The following is a 19,914-nucleotide window of genomic DNA, read 5'->3' as shown; positions in this document are numbered from 1 at the left end:
AGATTCTCACCGATAACAAACCCCAAGTTGGATACTTTCGAGTATTCGGCTCAAAGTGCTACATTCTTGATAAGCATCGTCGCTCTAAATTTGCTCCTAAGTCTCATGAAGGTTTCCTACTAGGTTATGGGTCAAACTCTCACACCTACCGTGTCTACAACAATTTCACCCAAAAGGTTGAAGAGACAGTAGATGTGAAGTTTGATGAATCTAACGGCTCGCAAGTAGAGCAATTGCCAATTGATGTAGGATACAAAGATCCCTCAGAAGCAATCCAAGACTTGTCTATTGGCAAGGTCCGTCCAACATAGGTGAAGGAGAGTACCTCGTCCGTCCAAGTGGAAGCTTCTACTTCACGACAAGGTGAACCAAGAGTTGATATGGAAGCATCCACAAGTGGGACACACCAAGATGAAGAAAACGAGGAAGTACATCAAGAACGTCAACAACCTCCTTCTCCACCATGACAAGAGAATGACAACGCCCATAATGAAGAAGGCCAAGAAGAAGAAGAACAAGATGAAGAAGATGTTCAACCAAGACCCAAGCAAAAGCTTTCACGAGTTCGAGCAAGAATTTCTAAAGACCATCTTGTCGAGAAAATCTACAATGATATTCAAACCGGGAGAATCACTCGCTCTAAAACTCGTTTAGCTAACTTTTGTGAAAACTATTCTTTTGTATCTAGCAATGAACCCACGAAGGTCGAAGAAGCATTGGAAGATCCGGATTGGATAAATGCTATGCATGAAGAGCTACACAACTTTGAGAGAAATCAAGTTTGGACATTGGTTGAGAAGCCCAACAACAACCACAATATCATCGATACCAAATGGGTGTTTCGCAACAAGCAAGATGAAGATGGACAAGTAGTTCACAACAAAGCACGTCTCGTCGCCCAAGGCTACACACAAGTCGAAGGTATGGACTATGGTGAGACTTATGCTCCTGTTGTTAGACTTGAGTCCATTCGCATCTTACTTGCCTATGCTAATCACCATGATATCACCTTATACCAAATGGACATTAAAAGTGCTTTTCTAAATGGTGAAATAGAGGAGGAAGTTTATGTTAAACAACCTCCCGGCTTTATCAATCCTAAGAAACCCAATCATGTCTATAAACTTCGCAAAGCTCTTTATGGTCTTAAACAAGCTCCTAGAGCTTGGTATAAATGCTTGACCAAGTTTCTTCTTGAAAAAGGATTTGAAATTGGGAAAACTGATTCTACACTTTTTACTAAAAGGTTAATGGAGAATTATTTGTATGCCAAATTTATGTTGATGATATTATATTTGGATCAACTAACCCTCATTTTAGTGAGAAGTTTGGAAAGCTAATGTCGGAGAAGTTTGAGATGTCAATGATGAGTGAACTCAAATTCTTTCTTGGTTTGCAAATCAAGAAAACTAAGGAAGGTACTTTTGTCTCTCAAACGAAGTACACTAAGGACTTATTCAAGAAGTTCAATATGCAAGAGTGCAAAGGTATGTCTACACCCATGCCTACTAGTGGACATCTTGATTTGACCAAAGATGGTGAACCAGTTGATCAAAAGGTTTATCGCTCTATGATTGGTTCATTGTTATATCTATGTGCTTCATGTCCCGATATTATGCTAAGTGTGTGCATGTGTGCAAGATATCAAGCTGCTCCTAAAGAATGTCATCTTAAGGCCGTGAAAAGGATAGTGAGATATTTAATTCATACGCCAAATTTTGGCATTTGGTATCCTAAGAGGGCCTCTTTTGATCTTGTTGGCTACTCCGACTCGGACTATGCCGGAGACAAGGTTGATAGGAAGTCCACTTCGGGTACTTGTCAATTTCTTGGTAGATCCCTTGTGTCTTGGTATTCCAAGAAACAAAACTCGGTATCCTTATTGAGGGAGTCCTGGATTAGGGGGTGTCCGGATGGCCGGACTATGACCTTTGGCCGGACTCCTGGACTATGAAGATACAAGATTGAAGACTTCGTCCCGTGTCCGGATAGGACTTTCCTTGGCGTGGAAGGCAATCTTGGCGATACGATATGAAGATCTCCTCCCATTGTAACCGACTCTGTGTAACCCTAGCCCTCTCCGGTGTCTATATAAACCGGAGAGTTTTAGTCCGTAGGACGAACAACAATCGTACCATAGGCTAGCTTCTAGGGTTTAGCCCGTGGTAGATCAACTCTTGTACTACCCATACCATCAATATTAATCAAGCAGGAGTAGGGTTTTACCTCCACCGAGAGGGCCCGAACCTGGGTAAAAACATCGTGTCCCTTGTCTCTTGTTACCATTCGCCTAGACGCACAGTTCGGAACCCCTACCCGAGATCCGCCGGTTTTGACACCGACATTGGTGCTTTCATTGAGAGTTCCTCTATGACGTCACCTTTAGTCCCGATGGCTTCTTCGATCGTCAACCACGATGCGGTCCAGGGTGAGACTTTTCTCCCCGGACAGATCTTCGTATTCGGCGGCTTCGCACTGCAGGCCAACTCGCTTGGCCATCTAGAGCAGGTCAAAAGCTACTCCCCTAGCCATTAGGTCAGGTTTGGAAGCTTAAACTACACGGCCGACATCCGCGGGGACTTGATCTTTGACGGATTCGAGCCACGGCCGAGCGTGCCGCACTGTCCCGATGGGCATGATCTAACTCTGCCGCCGGACAGCGCCCAGAGTGCCGCTCAAGTGTCCGCTCCGACCATTAGCTCAGAGCCGACTGCGCTAGTCGGGGACGGACGGTTGGACGCCGCCCCGGGAGCCGCAATCTCTATGGCGGTAGAGCCGAATACCAGCCTAGTCCTTTGCAAGGCCCGTGACTCCAAGGTGCCGGACTCCATTTCGGACTCCGAATCTTCTGCACCCCTTCCGATCGAACCCGATTGGGCTCCGATCATGGAGTTCACCGCCGGGGACGTCTTTCAGCACTCACCCTTTGGCGATATCCTGAACTCCCTAAAGTCTCTCTCTTTGTCAGGAGGGCCCTGGCCGGACTATGGTCAGCAGGGTTGGGATGCGGACGACGAAGAAATTCGAAACCCACCCACCACCCACTTTGTAGACACTGTCGATGATCTAACCGACATGCTCGACTTTGACTCCGAAGACATCGGCGGTATGGACGCCGATGAAGGAGACGACCAAGAACCAGCACCTATAGGGAACTGGAAGGCCACCTCGTCATATGACATATACATGGTGGACACCCCCAAAGCAGGGGATGGCGATGAAAAAGCGGAGGACGACCCCTCCAAGAAGCAACCCAAGCGCCGACGTCAGCAGCGCCGCTCTAAATCCTGCCAAAGCAAGAACGGCGAATCCGGCACCGGAGACGTCAACACCCCGGACAGTGCCGAAGACATCCCCCTCCAGTAGGATTCAGCGCAGGAGGACAAAGGAGCCAACCCTCATGAGAGAGCGGCCGACAGAGAGGTCGAGGACGACAATTATATGCCTCCCTCCGAAGACGAGACAGGCCTCGACGATGATGAATTCGTCATGCCAGAGGATCCCGTCAAACAAGAGCGTTTCAAACGCAGGCTTATGGCCACGGCAAGCAGCCTCAAGAAAAAACAACAGCAACTTAGAGCTGACCAAGACCTGCTAGCCGACAGATGGACTGAAGTCCAGGCGGCCGAAGAGTATAAACTCGAACGCCCCTCCAAGAGTTACCCAAAGCGCAGGCTGCTACCCCAACTAGAGGAGGAAGCAACTAAACCTACATCACCAGCGTACGATGCGCCCGATCGGCCACCCCGTGGCCGTGACAGAGAGGACCTTCGGCCATCAATCCAAGCCGCACCCCGGCGCCGCTCCTAGAATACCAGAGCACGGGGAGACGCAACAGACCTGCAAGACACATTGGAGAACAATGCAAGGCAAACAAGATCGATCTATGGATTGCATGGGCGCCCCGCTTCACGTGACGCTAGCCGTCACGCCGGACATGATAAGTACGACCAGGCGGAATACAACAGACCAAGCTCATCCGAGCTGCGTCGTGATATAGCCCAGTACAGGGGTGCCGCACACCCACTATGCTTCACAGACGAAGTAATGGATCATCAAATCCCCGAGGGTTTTAAACCCGTAAACATCGAATCATACGATGGCACAACTGATCTCGTGGTATGGATCGAGGATTATCTCCTTCATATCCACATGGCCCGTGGTGATGATCTACACGCCATCAAATACCTCCCGCTCAAGCTGAAAGGACCAGCTCGACATTGGCTTAATAGCCTACCAGCAGAGTCAATTAGTTGCTGGGAGGACCTGGAATCCGCATTCCTTGACAACTTCCAGGGCACTTATGTGCGACCACCAGACGCCGACGACCTAGGCCACATAATCCAGTAGCCAGAGGAATCGGCCAGGCAATTCTGGACACGGTTCCTAACCAAGAAAAATCAAATAGTCGACTGTCCGGACGCCGAGGCCCTTGCAACCTTCAGGCACAACATCCGAGATGAATGGCTTGCCCGGCACCTAGGATAGGAAAAGCCGAAATCTATGGCAGCCCTCACGACACTCATGACCCGCTTCTGCGCAGGCGAAGACATCTGGCTAGCTCGTAGCAATAACATAACCAAGAGCCCTGGCAATTCGGATACCAAGGACAACAATGGCAGGTGACGTCGCAACAAGGACAAGCGCCGCATTAACGGCGACAATACTGAGGATACGGTAGTCAATGCCGGATTCAGAGGCTCTAAACCCGGTTAGCGGAAGAAGCCATTCAAAAGAAACCCTCCGGGTCCATCCAGCTTAGACCAGATACTCGATTGCTCGTGCCAGATACACGGCACCCCCGACCAACCAGCCAACCACACCAACAGGGATTGTTGGGTGCTCAAGCAGGCAGGCAAGTTAAGTGCCGAAACCAGAGACAAGGGGCTGCGTAGCGATGACGAGGAGGAGCCCCGGCCGCCGAACAACAGAGGACATAAGGGATTCCCCCCGCAAGTGCGGACGGTGAACATGATATACGCAACCCACATCCCCAAAAGGGAGCGGAAGCGTGCTCTCAAGGACGTCTATGCGTTGGAGCGAGTCGCCCCAAAGTTCAACCCATGGTCCTCCTGCCCGATCACTTTTGATCGAAGGGACCACCCCACCAGCATCCGTCACGGCGGATTCACCGCATTGGTCCTAGACCCAATCAATGAAGCATTTCACCTCACCAGAGTCCTCATGGACGGCGGCAGCAGTCTGAACCTGCTTTATCAGGATACAGTGCGAAAAATGGGTATAGATCCCTCAAGGATTAAACCCACAAAGACAACCTTTAAAGGCATCATACCAGATGTAGAAGCCAGCTGTACAGGCTCGGTTACACTCGAAGTGGTCTTCGGATCCCCGGATAATTTCTGAAGCGAAGAGTTAATCTTCGACATAGTCCCATTCCACAGTGGCTATCACGCCCTGCTCGGACGAACCGCATTTGCAAAATTCAATGCGGTGCCGCAATACGCATATCTCAAGCTCAAGATGCCAGGACCTCGCGGAGTGATCACGGTAAATGGAAACACCAAATGCTCTCTCCGAACGGAGGAGCACACGGCGGCCCTGGCGGCAGAAGTATAGAGCAGCCTCTCAAGACAACTCCCCAATCCGGGTGTTAAGCGTCCGGACAACGTCAAGCGCGCCCGAAGCAACCTGCAACAAAGCCGACTGGCGCGTTCCGAGCAAGCATAGCAGTGCGGCACCAACCCCAGCCCCCGCCAGACGGTGATAAAGGTACCACACGTACATAATTATGCTTTGAAAATACCATGGGCATAAGGGGAGGGGCACAGCTACGACACGCCCAGAATGCGGCTCAACCGCACTTAGGGGCTCCCTATTCTGTCGTTTCTTTTTTTATATACTTTCAGGACTCAACTAGTCAGAGGGCCTGTCCGGCAATACACTCGCCGAACACACGATGCAACAACCAGGGCAAGAACAAGCCGCGTCGAATGTCCAGGTGGTCTCTATAACGAGTTAAATACCTGTTTTTACTTAAAGTCCCGCAGCTTGCCCCTGGAGGGGGACATGTCAAATAATCCCACCTCTTGCTTATCGCACTATTTGTATCGTTCTGCTTTCATAGCAGCCCTTTTTAATAAACAAGACATAGCTCTTATCTCCTATTGTATTCATCTATTTTTATACATATATGTTCAGTCATGACATTATGCAACCGTACACTTTGGTACGGCCAATACACCAGGGGCTTAAGCACCCCATAACGTGGTGTGAGAAGACCGAACACTCTTCTGAGTGCGGCACCCCGAACTTATAGCACTATATGCATCGGCTCCGAATCATGTCTTGGGTCAATAGTTGGGTTTGCCCGGCTCCCATGTTTTGGTACCTTACGTTCCGCAATGTTGGCTAAGGTAGCGCTGGGAGAACTACTGCGATTGTGCCCCGGTTGATCTGGGTTAACACCTCAGTAGAGAAAGCTAAAACTGACCATCATGATAGTGTGAGAGACCGGTCGCTGTTCGCGAGGTTTTTCGAGTCTATAAAGACTTATGCCGCTTAGAGCGAGGAGCCGGACTTATCTGGCCTAGGCGTGGATAGAGCCCCGAACTCGGTCTTCCGAATACTAGGGGCTTCGCCGAAATTTAAAATTATAGAATTCTATGGCTAAGTGAGAGTGATAAAGCATTATAAGTCTGATGGCCTGGTTCGTTGTGCTGAGCGCCTCCCTAGATGGACCCAAGAATGGGAACAAGAGCGCTCAGGTTTATCCCGAACACCCCACCACTCGTGGCATGGGGATAGAAGCCGACGACTTGCCTCTCTCAGATTTGATAAACGGCCGCACAGAAGGTAATATTTTAAATCAACAAAGCGTTGCTTAACGCATATGAAACAGAGTTTTCAGCGTACAAGATAACAGATGCTAGTCTACTCAAAATTACATCTTTGGAGCATTCACCCGCTATAAGGCGGGCACCCTTCAGGACGCCCTTATAATACATCTCGGGCGTGCGATACTCCTTGCCCGGCGGTGGCGCGTCCATCAAAAGCTTCTCCGCGTCTAGCTTGCCCCAGTGCACTTTAGCACGGGCGAGGGCCCGACGGGCACCTTCAATACAGACGGAGCGCTTGATGACCTCAATCCACGGACACGCGTCCACCAGCCGCCGCACCAGACCGAAGTAGCTCCCAGGCATGGCTTCCCTAGGCCACAGCCGAACTATGAGGCCCTTCACAGCCTATTTGTCCACCTTGTGGAGCTCGACCGGCTGCTTCAGCTGGTCGCTCAGGGGCACCGGATGTTCGGCCTCAGCATACTAAGACCAGAACATCTTTTACGTCGAGCTCCCCTCCTCGGCTTGGTAGAACGCGGCGGCATCAGACACACTACGGAGAAGATCGGCGAACGCTCCTGGAGAGCTCCGGATTCGGGTAAGTAACAGATTATTTACTTTTATATTCTTGTTTTGCATAAATAATGGCTTACCCACCGCTATCTTCTTCATCGTCTCGATCTCCTGGATGACCTTCTGGGCTTCGGCCTTAGTGGTCTTGGCACTCTCAAGAGCCAATGCGAACTTGGACTCTCGAGTCTTCGAGTCACGCTCCAAACTCTCGTGTTTTTCCACGAGAGCCTGGAGCTCTTGCCGCACCTCCGCCACCCGCGCCTCCTGCTTCTCTCGCTCGGTGCGCTCCAAGGCTGCACTGTTTTTGGCCTTCGACACCGCTTCCTTCAGGGTCACCACCTCGGCCATGGCGCCTACAACATTTGTGTTGGTCCTGTCATTATTTGCAACCAAGTATTTCTATATACATTTACATACGGTATTACATACCCTCCTTGTCCTCAAGCTGCTTCTTGGCACGGCCGAGCTCGTTCTCGGACCGCTCGAGGCTGTTCTTCAATGCATTAACCTCCGCAGTCAGTGCGGCAGAGGTCAGCAGCGCAGCCTGCATTCCCATATTGACATATTTATGTTAGACTCCTGCGTATATCTTTTTAGATCCTCAGCTCGGCTTTTCTTTTCGAACACCAAACTAAGCATCAGGGGCTACTGTCTATGCGGTAACATTTTTATATGTTTTAAATACTTACCTCAAAGCCTGTTAGAAGGCTCGTACAAGCTTCTGTCAGCCCGCTCTTGGCAGACTGAACCTTTTGAATCACCGCACTCATAACAGTGCGGTGCTCCTCTTTGATGGAGGCGCCGTTAAGCACCTCCAGCAAATCGTCCGGTGCCTCCAATTGGACGGAGGCCGCCGGCATAGTAGGTGTGCCCTTCTTGCGAAGGCGCTGCCTACCGGTCTCTGGAACCGTTGATGGTTCCGGAGCAGTGTCCGGCCTAGAGCCGGACTTGGATCCCTCCGGGGCTTTACCCCCTTTGGGCCTGGAGTCCGGGAGGTCGCCTTGCGGCGCCTCTAGGACCACCTCCCCCTGGTTTAGTCCCTTTCGGGACCCCACCTCGGCGTCGTCCGTAGGAAGAGGGGAGGAGGCCGTCGGAAGTGAAGCGCTATTCACGTCCGACGAATCCAAGGAGCTGCTCGTCGAATCGCCAAGCTGAGCTTTGGGCGGACTGCATAATTTAATTCGGCGTCAGAGGATACCGAATAATAGAGGAGAGCCAGAAGTTATTCGGGTATCCGGACACTTACGATTTTGCCAGGTGCTTGACCCTGGATGGCCATTCCTCCCCGCCGTCTTCGGCATCGGATGTGTAGTCTGGTAGAAGGGTCTTCCCCTTCTTGGACCCTCCGGCCTCCCCAGTTGGGGCGGCCTTCCTTTTCTTTCCTCCCCCCGTTGGAGGGGAGAGGCTTCTTCTTCTTCCTCCTCCTCCTCGTCTTCAGACGCGGAGGGTGCTTCGGGGTTGTCGAGCAATGAATCCGACACCACCAAACGCCAGGAGCTCTTTCGAGTCCCCGTGGCCTTCTTCTTGGCCTTCTTCTCCGGCACCACGTGAGGTGCCGAAACCAGCAGCCCCGTCAATCGGGCGTCCGCTGGGTCTTCTGGTAAGGGGGCCGGACAAATAACCTGCCCGGACATCTTCAGCCAGTCCTGTCAAAGGTAGGGGAGTTTAGATCCCGCGTAGAGTCAGACTATGAAAGACAAGAGTCCCGTAAAGCGTAGAGTAGCTTACCTCGTTGGCTTGACACCGCGAGCTGAATCCGCGATCTTCGGTAGCGGATGCGGGGGCCTCGGCGCCCTTAAACAACACCTTCCAGGCATCTTCATACATGGTGTCGAAGAGCCCGCTCAAGGTTTGGTGTTGTGCCGGATCAAACTCCCACAATTTGAAGGCCCGTTGTTGGCATGGGAGGATCCGGCGGATAAGCATGACCTGGACTACGTTGACGAGCTTAAGGTTCTTGTTCACCAGCTTTTGGATGCAGGTTTGGAGTCCAGTCAGCTCTTCCGAATCTCCCCACGTTATACCCGTCTCTTTCTAGGAGGTGAGCCGTGTGGGAAAGCCGGATCGGAATTCAGGAGCCGCCGCCCATTTGGGGTCGCGCGGCTCGGTGATGTAGAACCACCCCGATTGCCACCCTTTTATTGTCTCCACAAAGGAGCCCTCGAGCCATAGGACGTCGGCCATCCGGCCCACCATGGCACCTCCGCACTCCGCTTGGCGGCCGCCCACTACTTTCGGCTTGACGTTAAAAGTCTTCAGCCATAAGCCGAAGTGGGGCTGGATGCAGAGGAAAGCCTCGCACACGACGATAAATGCTGAGATATTGAGGATGAAGTTCGGGGCCAGATCGTGGAAGTCTAGGCCATAGTAGAACATGAGCCCTCGGACGAACGAGTGAAGAGGAAAGCCCAGCCCGCGGAGGAAATGGGGGAGAAAAACAACCCTCTCATGGGGCCTAGGGGTGGGGATGAGTTGCCCCTCATCTAGGAGCCGGTGCGCGATGTCGTCAGACAAGTATCCGGCCTTCCTCAACTTTTTGATTTGTCCCTCCGTGACAGAGGAGGCCATCCATCTACCTCCCGCTCTGGACATGATTGGAGAAGGATGAGGTGGGAAGTGCGGACTTGGGCGCTGGAGCTCGAGTGCGCAGGGATGAATAAGCAAAGGAGGAAGAAGGCGTAAATGGAAAGGGTAGATTCTTATCCCCTTATATGGGCGGCCGAAACTACGAGCCCCCACCGGCCTAATAAAACTCGCTTATCTCCCAAGCGCCGCGGTTAATGGCGCGGTTGGGTTACCCACGCCCGTATTGATGAGAATCCCGAAATAAGGGGACACGATCTCTGCTTTGACAAGACGTGCCAAGGAAACCGCCTCGCTAAACACGCTGAGGTGGAACAGTAAAATGATTCGAATAAAGGCTTGGCTGTGGTGTGATGTCACGCTGCGGAATACGTCAGCATATTAGATTTGTGCAGATAATATTCTCTCTACGGTGGTACGTGGAACTTATTTTTGCAGAGCTGGACACTATCCTTGTGTTCAACATCTTCTATGAAGTATTCGGAGGAGGAACCCGCCTTGCAATGCCGAAGACAATTTGCGCACCGGACTCGTCGTCATTGAAGCCTGGTTCAGGGGCTACTGAGGGAGTCCTTTATTAGGGGGTGTCCGGATGGCCGGACTATGACCTTTAGTCGGACTCCCGGACTATGAAGATACAAGATTGAAGACTTCGTCCCATGTCCGGATGGGACTTTCCTTAGCGTGGAAGGCAAGCTTGGCGATATGATATGAAGATCTCCTCCCATTGTAACCGACTCTGTGCCCTCTCCAGTGTCTATATAAACCGGAGAGTTTTAGTCCGTAGGACGAACAACAATCATACCATAGGCTAGCTTCTAGGGTTTAGCCTCTCTGATCTCGTGGTAGATCAACTCTTGTACTACCCATATCATCAATATTAATCAAGCAGGGGTAGGGTTTTACCTCCACCGAGAGGGCCCGGACCTGGGTAAAAACATCATGTCCATTGTCTCTTGTTACCATCCGCCTAGACACACAGTTCGGGACCCCCTACCCGAGATCCGCCGGTTTTGACACCGACACTTATCCACCGCCGAAGCTGAGTACATTGTCGCTGGTTCATGTTGTGCTCAATTACTTTGGTTGACGCAAACTCTTAAAGATTATGGGATATATGTGAAACATGTTCCATTGCTTTGTGACAATGAAAGTTCTATCAAAATTGGTCATAATCCCGTGCAACATTCTCGAACTAAGCATATTGAAGTTCGTCATCATTTCATTCGAGATCATGTTGCTAAGGGTGACATTGATCTTAAGCATGTTCGCACCGAAAAGAAATTAGTAGATATTTTCACTAAACCTCTTGATGAGAAAGTGTTTTGCAGGTTGAGAGGAGAATTGAACATCATTGATTCTTAAAACTTGGAGTAGAAACTCCATCGGATACATGCAAGACATGAGCTTATGAGTAATCCTTGATATTTCTCTTATGATGATAATCTTATGTCTTGGACATATTTGCATCTTGCATGTTATCTAACCCATGTAGGTACTTGGTTGAATCAAATCCCATGAGATTGTAACCTACTCACATCTTGAGCAATCTCTACATCACCAAGTCTCTACACCATGGTGGTTGAAGACAAGGAAGCACGAAACCAGTCAACCATATCCTTTGACAAATTATGTGTTAAGCTTCATGATTGTCATTTTGGATACACAAGTGCTCTTCCTTGCAAAAACTAACCCATGTAGGTAGATGAACTCAAATTCCAAGTGGTGCTCCCAACTCTTGATGAGCTACATCAATCTTGAGCAACCCACACAAGTTCAACTACATGATCAGCACCACCACCCAAGGTATGTTATTCCATCCTAGAGAAGCTTTACTCCGAGTCATGAGCTAAAGCAACTCAACAAGATGTGAATACATCAAGATGCTTAAACGAAAAATGGTAACCCCATTTTGAGCTTAAACGATGAGTATGACCTATGATCAAGTGATCTCACTTGACTCCTAAGTCAATATACTCTAACATAGGTGAATTTGTCGCCGACCATCTCTAGATGAAGTTCTCTCGTGTTCTATTCTGTGCTTTTGCATTTGTCTCATGCATATTTGTTTCCCCTTTCAAAAAAAACAACTTCATCTAGATTTCTTTCTTTTCTTTTCTGTTTGCTCTGCATTTCCTGCATCCAATTCATTGCATATCATTGAGTAAATTCCTTGCAAATCTTTGTGAGATCTTACTAGTCTAGTGAGCTGAGGTGACAAGTGTTTTCTATGCGATGAATCCGGTCTCACCAGTTTGTTATTTTCAGCCCAACCGAATCCTTTCGGTGCAACCGAAACATACCACTCGGTGTCACCGATTTCACAAACAGGAAAAACACTTTGCCACTTATTCATCTTTATCTGTTGATCCATACCACTCAATGAATCTTGTCCTCTACAAGCATCACATTTTTATCAATGCTTTGTGTTGTGACTCAAGGATCAAACCCATTCACGACAAATTTCAGAAGGCCCTTCTTGGAAATTGATGTCAAAGGGGGAGAGAGAGATCACATCAAAGCTTATCACTCAGAGAGAAGCTTATCACTTTCAAAAGGGAGAGAGTATCACTTCCACAGGGGGAGAAAGAGATCTCCAGGGGGAGAGAATACTCAAGTAAAAAGTATTTCTCAAGGATCCAAGATGCTTGGTGTTCAAGAGGAGAGATGCCACATGTCTTCTTGAGGGGAAAGACATGTTCATATGTGCTTATTTGCATTAGCTCTGTTCATTTGTATCTTTTAGCTCTGATTTTCTGTTCCCTATCTTCTCCCAGTATCCAATGCTAGATTCAGGGGGAGCAAGATATCTAAGGGAAAGAAATCATTTAAATTCATTGCATATCTTTACCTTTGGGGACATGTCTAATCCAGTGTGGTACTTAGTACTCACTCTCTACATGTCATCCCAGTCTTGGTATTCTTGTGGTTTCTTTTGTTTGCTCTGGCTAGTAGATGTATCTATGTTATCTAACCTTGTTTACGCAGGTTCATTCCATCCTAAGCCAACTCAAGACCACAGGGTAAGTATATGCATCAAAATCATGTGTAGGAGGAATTCTTGCTGATGTACATACTGTTTGCAAGAAGGACTCATGAGCATGAAGGTATTTTCTTTAATATTCTTTTCTCTGATGCATATGGCCAAGATACATGTAACACATTACTTACTCTGTCATGGTTATGCTCTCAAATGCTTCTATATTCCATATTCACATGATTGCATACATGTAGGGGGATCCTATGCTTGTTACATGTCTTTCCAAAGCTTTACTTGCTATTCTCTATATTTTTAGCTAAAGCTTTGATGTATGTTGTCATCAATTATCAAAAAGGCGGAGATTGAAAGCACAAGTGCTCCCTAGGTGGTTTTGGTAATTAATGTCAACATATCTCTTATTGGACTAACACTTTTATCTAGTATGTTTCAGATAAGTTCAACAATGGAGTGGCATGGACTAAAGGATGTGGAACCCTTTCAAGATGCTAAGGACAAAGGATTGGCACGAGCTTAAAGCTCAAGACTCTTCATTTTATATTTTAGTGATCCAAGATCACATTGAGTCTATAGGAAAAGCCAGTACTATCAAGAAGGGATGAGGTGTTGCTTAATGAGTTTCTTGCTCCACAGTGCTTAGTGATATGCTCCAAAACCCTCAACTACTTTCCAACTTCCACATATGTCCTAAACCAAAATTCTAACTCGGTCCCACCGATTCTTCCTATCCGGCGCCACCGAGTTTAGATGTCTAAGCCACTGCCACAAACCCTAGGCAAATCGGTCTCACCGATAGGGATCTCGATCTCACCGAGATGGGATTGTCATCTCTCTGTGTATGTCCATTACCAAAATCGGTCTCACCGAGTTTGAGCAATCGGTACTACCGAGATTACAATGCAAACTCTCTGCTTATCTTATTACCAAAATCGGTCCCACCCAGTTTGAGTAATCGGTCCCATCGAGTTTGCGTGACCAACTCTCTGGTTAGCTTATTACCAAAATCGGTCTCACCGAGTTTGTGTAATCGGTCTCACCGAGATTATGTTATGCCCTAACCCTAACCATATCGGTCCCACCAAGTTGCATATCGGTTCCACCGAAAACCCTAACGGTCACATTGTTTACTGAATCGGTCCGACCGAGTTTGTTGATTCGGTCCCACCGAGATTGGTAAATTGTGTGTAACTGTTAGATTTTGTGTGGAGGCTATATATACCCCTCCACCTCCTCTTCATTCGTGGAGAGAGCCATCAGAACAAACCTACACTTCCAACTTACCATTTCTGAGAGAGAACTACCTACTCATGTGTTGAGGCCAAGATATTCCATTCCTACCATATGAATCTTGATCTCTAGCCTTCCCCAAGTTTCCTTCCACTCAAATCTTCTTTCCACCAGATCCAAATCCTATGAGAGAGAGTTGAGTGTTGGTAAGACTATCATTTGAAGCACAAGAGCAAGGAGTTCATCATGAATGCACCATTTGTTACTTCTTGGAGAGTGGTGTCTCCTAGATTGGCTAGGTGTCACTTGGGAACCTCCGACAAGATTGTGGAGTTGAACCAAGGAGTTTGTAAGGGCAAGGAGATCGCCTACTTCATGAAGATCTACCGCTAGTGAGGCAAGTCCTTCATGGGAGACGGCCATGGTGGGATAGACAAGGTTGCTTCTTCGTGGACCCTGCTTGGGTGGAGCCCTCCGTGGACTCGCGCAACCGTTACCCTTCGTGGGTTGAAGTCCCCATCAACGTGGATGTATGATAGCACCACCTATCAGAACCACGACAAAAACATCCGTGTCTCCAATTACGTTTGAATCCTCCAAAACCCTTCCATTTACATTCTTGCAAGTTGCATGCTTTACTTTCCGCTGCTCATATACTCTTCGCATGCTTGCTTGTTATGTATTGTGAATGTTAACCTTGTGCATAAACTCCACTTAAACCTAAAGAAGTTAAAAACTGCAACTTTGGTACTTAGTGTCTAATCACCCCCCCTCTAGACACCTCTTCTCAAGGTCCTACATCGGGGCACCGGCGTAGTCGTCCGTGGAGTCGGTTTCCGCGCCGGTGTCCTTGCCGGGGTACTTCCTCCCCTCTTCCGCCCGAGCGCACCTGTCATCCAGAACATAAATTTCGGCCACATCCCTTACCTTGTTCATCGCCAACTCCTCACACATCTTGCGGTTACACACATTCTGATGGAATGCGCTGATCACGGCGGCAGGATGAACGTCTGGGATGTTATACTGCATTCGGTTGAACCTTTGGATGTACTTGCGCAGGTTTTCTCCTTCCTTCTGGGGGATGATGTGAAAATAACTCGCCTGCCCATGACCTTGATGGCCTCCAGTAATGGCGCCAAAAACTCATGACATAGATCCGACCAAGAAGAAATGGAATCCACCGGGAGGCCATTAGGCTTGAGTGCCAACGGGAAGTAATTGGCAAGCACCTTATCATTGCGGGCCCTAGAAGGTTGCATCGCGATGGTGTAGTTGTTGAGGAACTCTGACGGGGGAGTCTTGCTGTTGTACTTCTCGCCGACGTCGGGCTTGAACATGCGGTGGGAGGTCCACTGGAACTGCCGCAGCTCACGGGTGAAGGCCGGACAACCCACCTCGTAGGGTAGGCCACCGTAGCCTCCCGGTGCTGGGTGGTCCATAGTGGGCCCTGCCTGCCAGTCTGACTGGTGGCGCGGATCACACCGACGCTCGATGGTAGTTTGAGCATCTTCAAGGGCTCGCTCCCTAAGAACTTGACGCTGGTCATGGTGGGTCCGTGGATCGGATGACGCTACGGAGATGTCATCTTGGGCGTCATCGTGACGGATCGACACCCGCGGCGGCTGGCGTGGGGGAGCAGAATGCACCGTGGCTGCATCGCCCCTGGCCCTTCCACCGTCGGCATGCGGTGGCTCGGTGGAGCGATGGCCTACGGGCCCCGCTGGTCATGGCTCATCTTTGTTGGCGACGCCGACGAGGCTCCGGACAGTGGCTCTCCACTCGTCGAGCCTCTCCGCAGCAGGACGAAAGTCGAGGAGCAGCTGCGTGCGCTAGAGCTTCTGCTGGTGTGGGCGGCGGCGAAAGATGCATGGACCGTGACGCGCTTCGACTTCTAACTATGTTAGAAGGATCTCTATCATGGCCCTGCGGCTATCCGCCATTGTCGCCAGCACCTCGGCGTGCATGCTGGCCTTCCTCGTCCCGTGGAGGACGCACGAGACTCTTCCCAGGGCGGCGCCCAGGGTCACCAGCGGGGTGGCGCTGCTCATCATGCATAACCTGGGAGGGACGCGCCGTGGGCGCCGGTGTTGGTGTCTTGGTGGCCGTCGCGCCACCGTTGGGCGGCACGACGATGCCCCTGGAGGACCCCGCACCGCCTGCGGGGGGCCCAACTCCATCTCTGGAGTTTGCGGCATGCGGCTCGTCGCCTGGCGCATGAACGATGCCGCTCACTAGGCCCGGACTGCCAGTGTGATGTGGGTGTACGCGGGCCACGTCGCGGTTCTTTCCGTGACTAGCCCTCTATTGGTCCGCACCAGTACAGGCAGTCCGGTCTCGGATGAACCGATCGCCATGGTCGTCTTCCTCTTGGGAGCATTGGTGACGTAGAGTTGTTCTACTAGCTACTAACCCAGATCTCACAACTGTGCCCCCTACCTGGCACACCAAAGACGTCGGTGGAAACGACAGATATGGGATCACGGGAATCCCTACTACGGTTGCGGGGCGCGGGGTCGTGAGAAGAGCGGGATCGCCAGTCAGCACAAGCACTCGGGTTGTTTACCCAGGTTCGGGCCGCGAGGATGCGTAAAACCCTAGTCCTGCTTTGGTGTGTATATCTGTGTTCTTGGAGTTCTTGAGCTAGCTACGATGAGTGTAACTTGTCCCAGGGGTCCGAATCCTTCTCCTGGATGCCTCGGGCCTCCTTTATAGTCAAGGGGATCGCCATAGTGGCACACAAGACGTGGCATCGGTGTTCAGTGGCTAAGCTTATCGCTTGACATTATGAGACAAGACGCATTTAATGCGCCCCTTAGGTGTCCCCCTCACTTTACCACCGCCTCACCCTGCTTCGACATGCGCCCGGGCCAGCGAGGCGGTCAACGCCATGTAGGCTGGTAGGCTGCTGAGGTGGTGCGGTGGTAGAGCCTTCACGAAGATTTGCATGCCACCACGTAGACATGTGCTGATTAGCTAGGAAGCCTCACGCCGACACGCAGGTGCCTTCCTAGCTAGTGGGCTGGCAGCTGCATGGGAGCGGCAGTGGAAACTTGGCGGCCGTGGGCCTGGCTGTGGCCCCGCGGATGTCCTCGGCAAGGGCCTTGTCGGGGCCCCGGCAAGGGTCTTGCCGTGGCATTGTGGTCGTACCCGGCAAGGATCTTGTCGGAGGTCTTGCGGGTTTTCTCGGCAAGGATCTCGCCGAGGTTCGTCATCTTCTAATCCTCATCTGACTTGGAGAGTTTCTTGTCTTCACAAAGATCTGCATGCCATCACGGAGGCGCCTCCCGAGCCTTGGTCCCAACGTGGTTGGTGGTGTTGGAAAACCTGGGCTCAAGGGTGGCGTGCTCTGATGGCATTGGGCAAGTTGCCCCAGCAAGGCTTTTGCCAGGGCCGCGGAGGCCATCCCGACAAGGGCCTTGCCGAGGGACTCCACCTCGCTCTTGCTCTTCATGTCTCTATTCTAGCGTTGTTTTGACAATCTTACGGTTTTGATTCCCTGTCCCTGCCCCGCTTAAGTGTGGCCGCAGGCATGACACTGACTGCCCGTGCACAGGTAAAGGGGTGCAAAGTAGTTCCCTTACTTCTGTACACCGACAGGAGGCAAGCTACAAGCGTGGAGTCTCGAGGAATCAGCCAAAGGTTTCCATTTCAGTGCAACGATACCAAGACTGCCAAGACGACAGGACGGGGGTCATCGACGAGCCCACCACAGTGTCGTGACCAGAGGCTTTTCGCAGGCGAAGACTACTTTTGTCAGGATAGACTGTACTACTTGTCCCCTTTCAAATCCGGCCATTGTGGGATCCCTTCCCGCTCATATTTGGGAAGAGGACCAAGGCCACTATAAATAGGACTAGCCACCATCATAGAAAGGGGACGAAACGGGATCAAAACAAGTAGAGCTAGCATATACCACACCAGCTCAAGAACACCTCACCTCCCGAGGCTAGTCCATCCATTGTACTAGCAACCTACAAGGCAATCCACCACACCACACTTGATTAGGGTATTACACCACAACGGTGGCCCGAACCAGTATAAATCGTTGTGTCTTTATGTCTCTTTGAGCTCGACGCGCTAGGCTTAGGAGGATCGCGAGTAGGAAGACTGGGCAAGTTGAGATCTCCACACACACCCCAGAGTTTGAATCTCTCTAGAGTTTGCGGATCCCTAAATCCGACAATGCTACCGTCGTATTAAGCAAAATAAGATGCATAAAAGATAAACATCACATGCAATCATAATATGTGACATGATATGACCATCATCATCTTGTGCTTATGATCTCCATCACCGAAGCATCGTCATGATCTCCATCATCACCGGCGCAACACCTTGATCACCATCGTAGCATCGTTGTCGTCTCACCAACTATTGCTTCTACGACTATCGCTACCGCTTAGTGATAAAGTAAAGCAACTACATGGCGATTGCATTGCATACAATAAAGCGACAACTATATGGCTCCTGCAAGTTGCCGATAACTCTATGACAAAACATGATCATCTCATACAAAAATTTATATCACATCAAGTCTTGACCATATCACATCACAGCAAGCCCTGCAAAAACAAGTTAGACGTCCTCTACTTTGTTGTTGTAAGTTTTACGTGGCTGCTATGGGCTTCTAGCAAGAACCGTTCTTACCTATGCATCAAAACCCCAACATTTTTTGTCAAGTGTGTTGTTTTAACCTTCAACAAGGACGGGCTGTAGTCAAACTCGATTCAACTAAAGTTAGAGAAACAGACACCCGCCAGCCACCTATGTGCAAAATCCCATCAGTAGAACTAGTGTCATGAACGCAGTCATGTAATGTCGGTCTAGGCCACTTGATCCAACAATACCACTGAATCAAAGTAAAACATTGGTGGTAAGCAGTATGACTATTATCACCCACAACTCTTCGTGTTCTACTCGTGCATAAAACATCTACGCATAGACGTGGCTCGGAGGCCACTGTTGGGGAACGCAGTAATTTCAAAAAAAAATCCTACGATCACGCAAGATCTATCTAGGAGATGCATAGCAACGACAGGGGAGAGTGTGTCCACGTACCCTCGTAGACTGAAAGCGGAACAGTTTAGTAACGCGGTTGATGTAGTTGAACTTCTTCGCGATCCAACCGACCCAAGTACCGAATGTACGGCACCTCCGCGTTTAGCACACGTTCCGCTCGATGACGTCCCTCGTGCTCTTGATCCAGTTGAGGATGAGGGTGAGTTCCGTTAGCATGACGGCGTGGCGACAGTGATGATGATGTTACCAGCGCAGGGCTTCGCCTAAGCACTAGGACGATATGACCGAGGTGTGTAACTGTGGAGGGGGGCACCGCACACGGCTAAGAGAAGACTTGGTGTGCTCTAGGGTGCCCCCTGCCAACGTATATAAAGGAGGGACGGAGAGAGACCGGCCCCCTAGGGGTGCGCCTAGAGTATGGAGTCCTACTAGGACTTCCAAGTCCTAGTAGGAATTGTATTAACCGGAAACTTAGTACATGTGTGAATACATAGACAAAACATAGTGTCCCTAGTATGCCACTACTAGGGAAAACCCTAGTAGCAGCGCTGGTTTTAGAGTTACTAGTAGCGCTTGAGCTAGTGCTACTACTAAGGCGCCATAGCTAACTCTAGCAGTAGCGCTGGAATGCCAGCACTACTGTTATACCTAGTTAGCAGTAGTGCTCGTGCTGGAAAAGCGTTGTTGATAGTTGTAAGTAGCAGTAGCGTTTCTATA

This window comes from Triticum dicoccoides, chromosome 4B, assembly GCF_002162155.2.
Source record: "Triticum dicoccoides isolate Atlit2015 ecotype Zavitan chromosome 4B, WEW_v2.0, whole genome shotgun sequence".
Lineage (NCBI taxonomy): Eukaryota > Viridiplantae > Streptophyta > Magnoliopsida > Poales > Poaceae > Triticum > Triticum dicoccoides.
The sequence above is the reverse complement of the archived record's forward strand: the minus strand, read 5'-3'. Positions refer to the sequence as shown.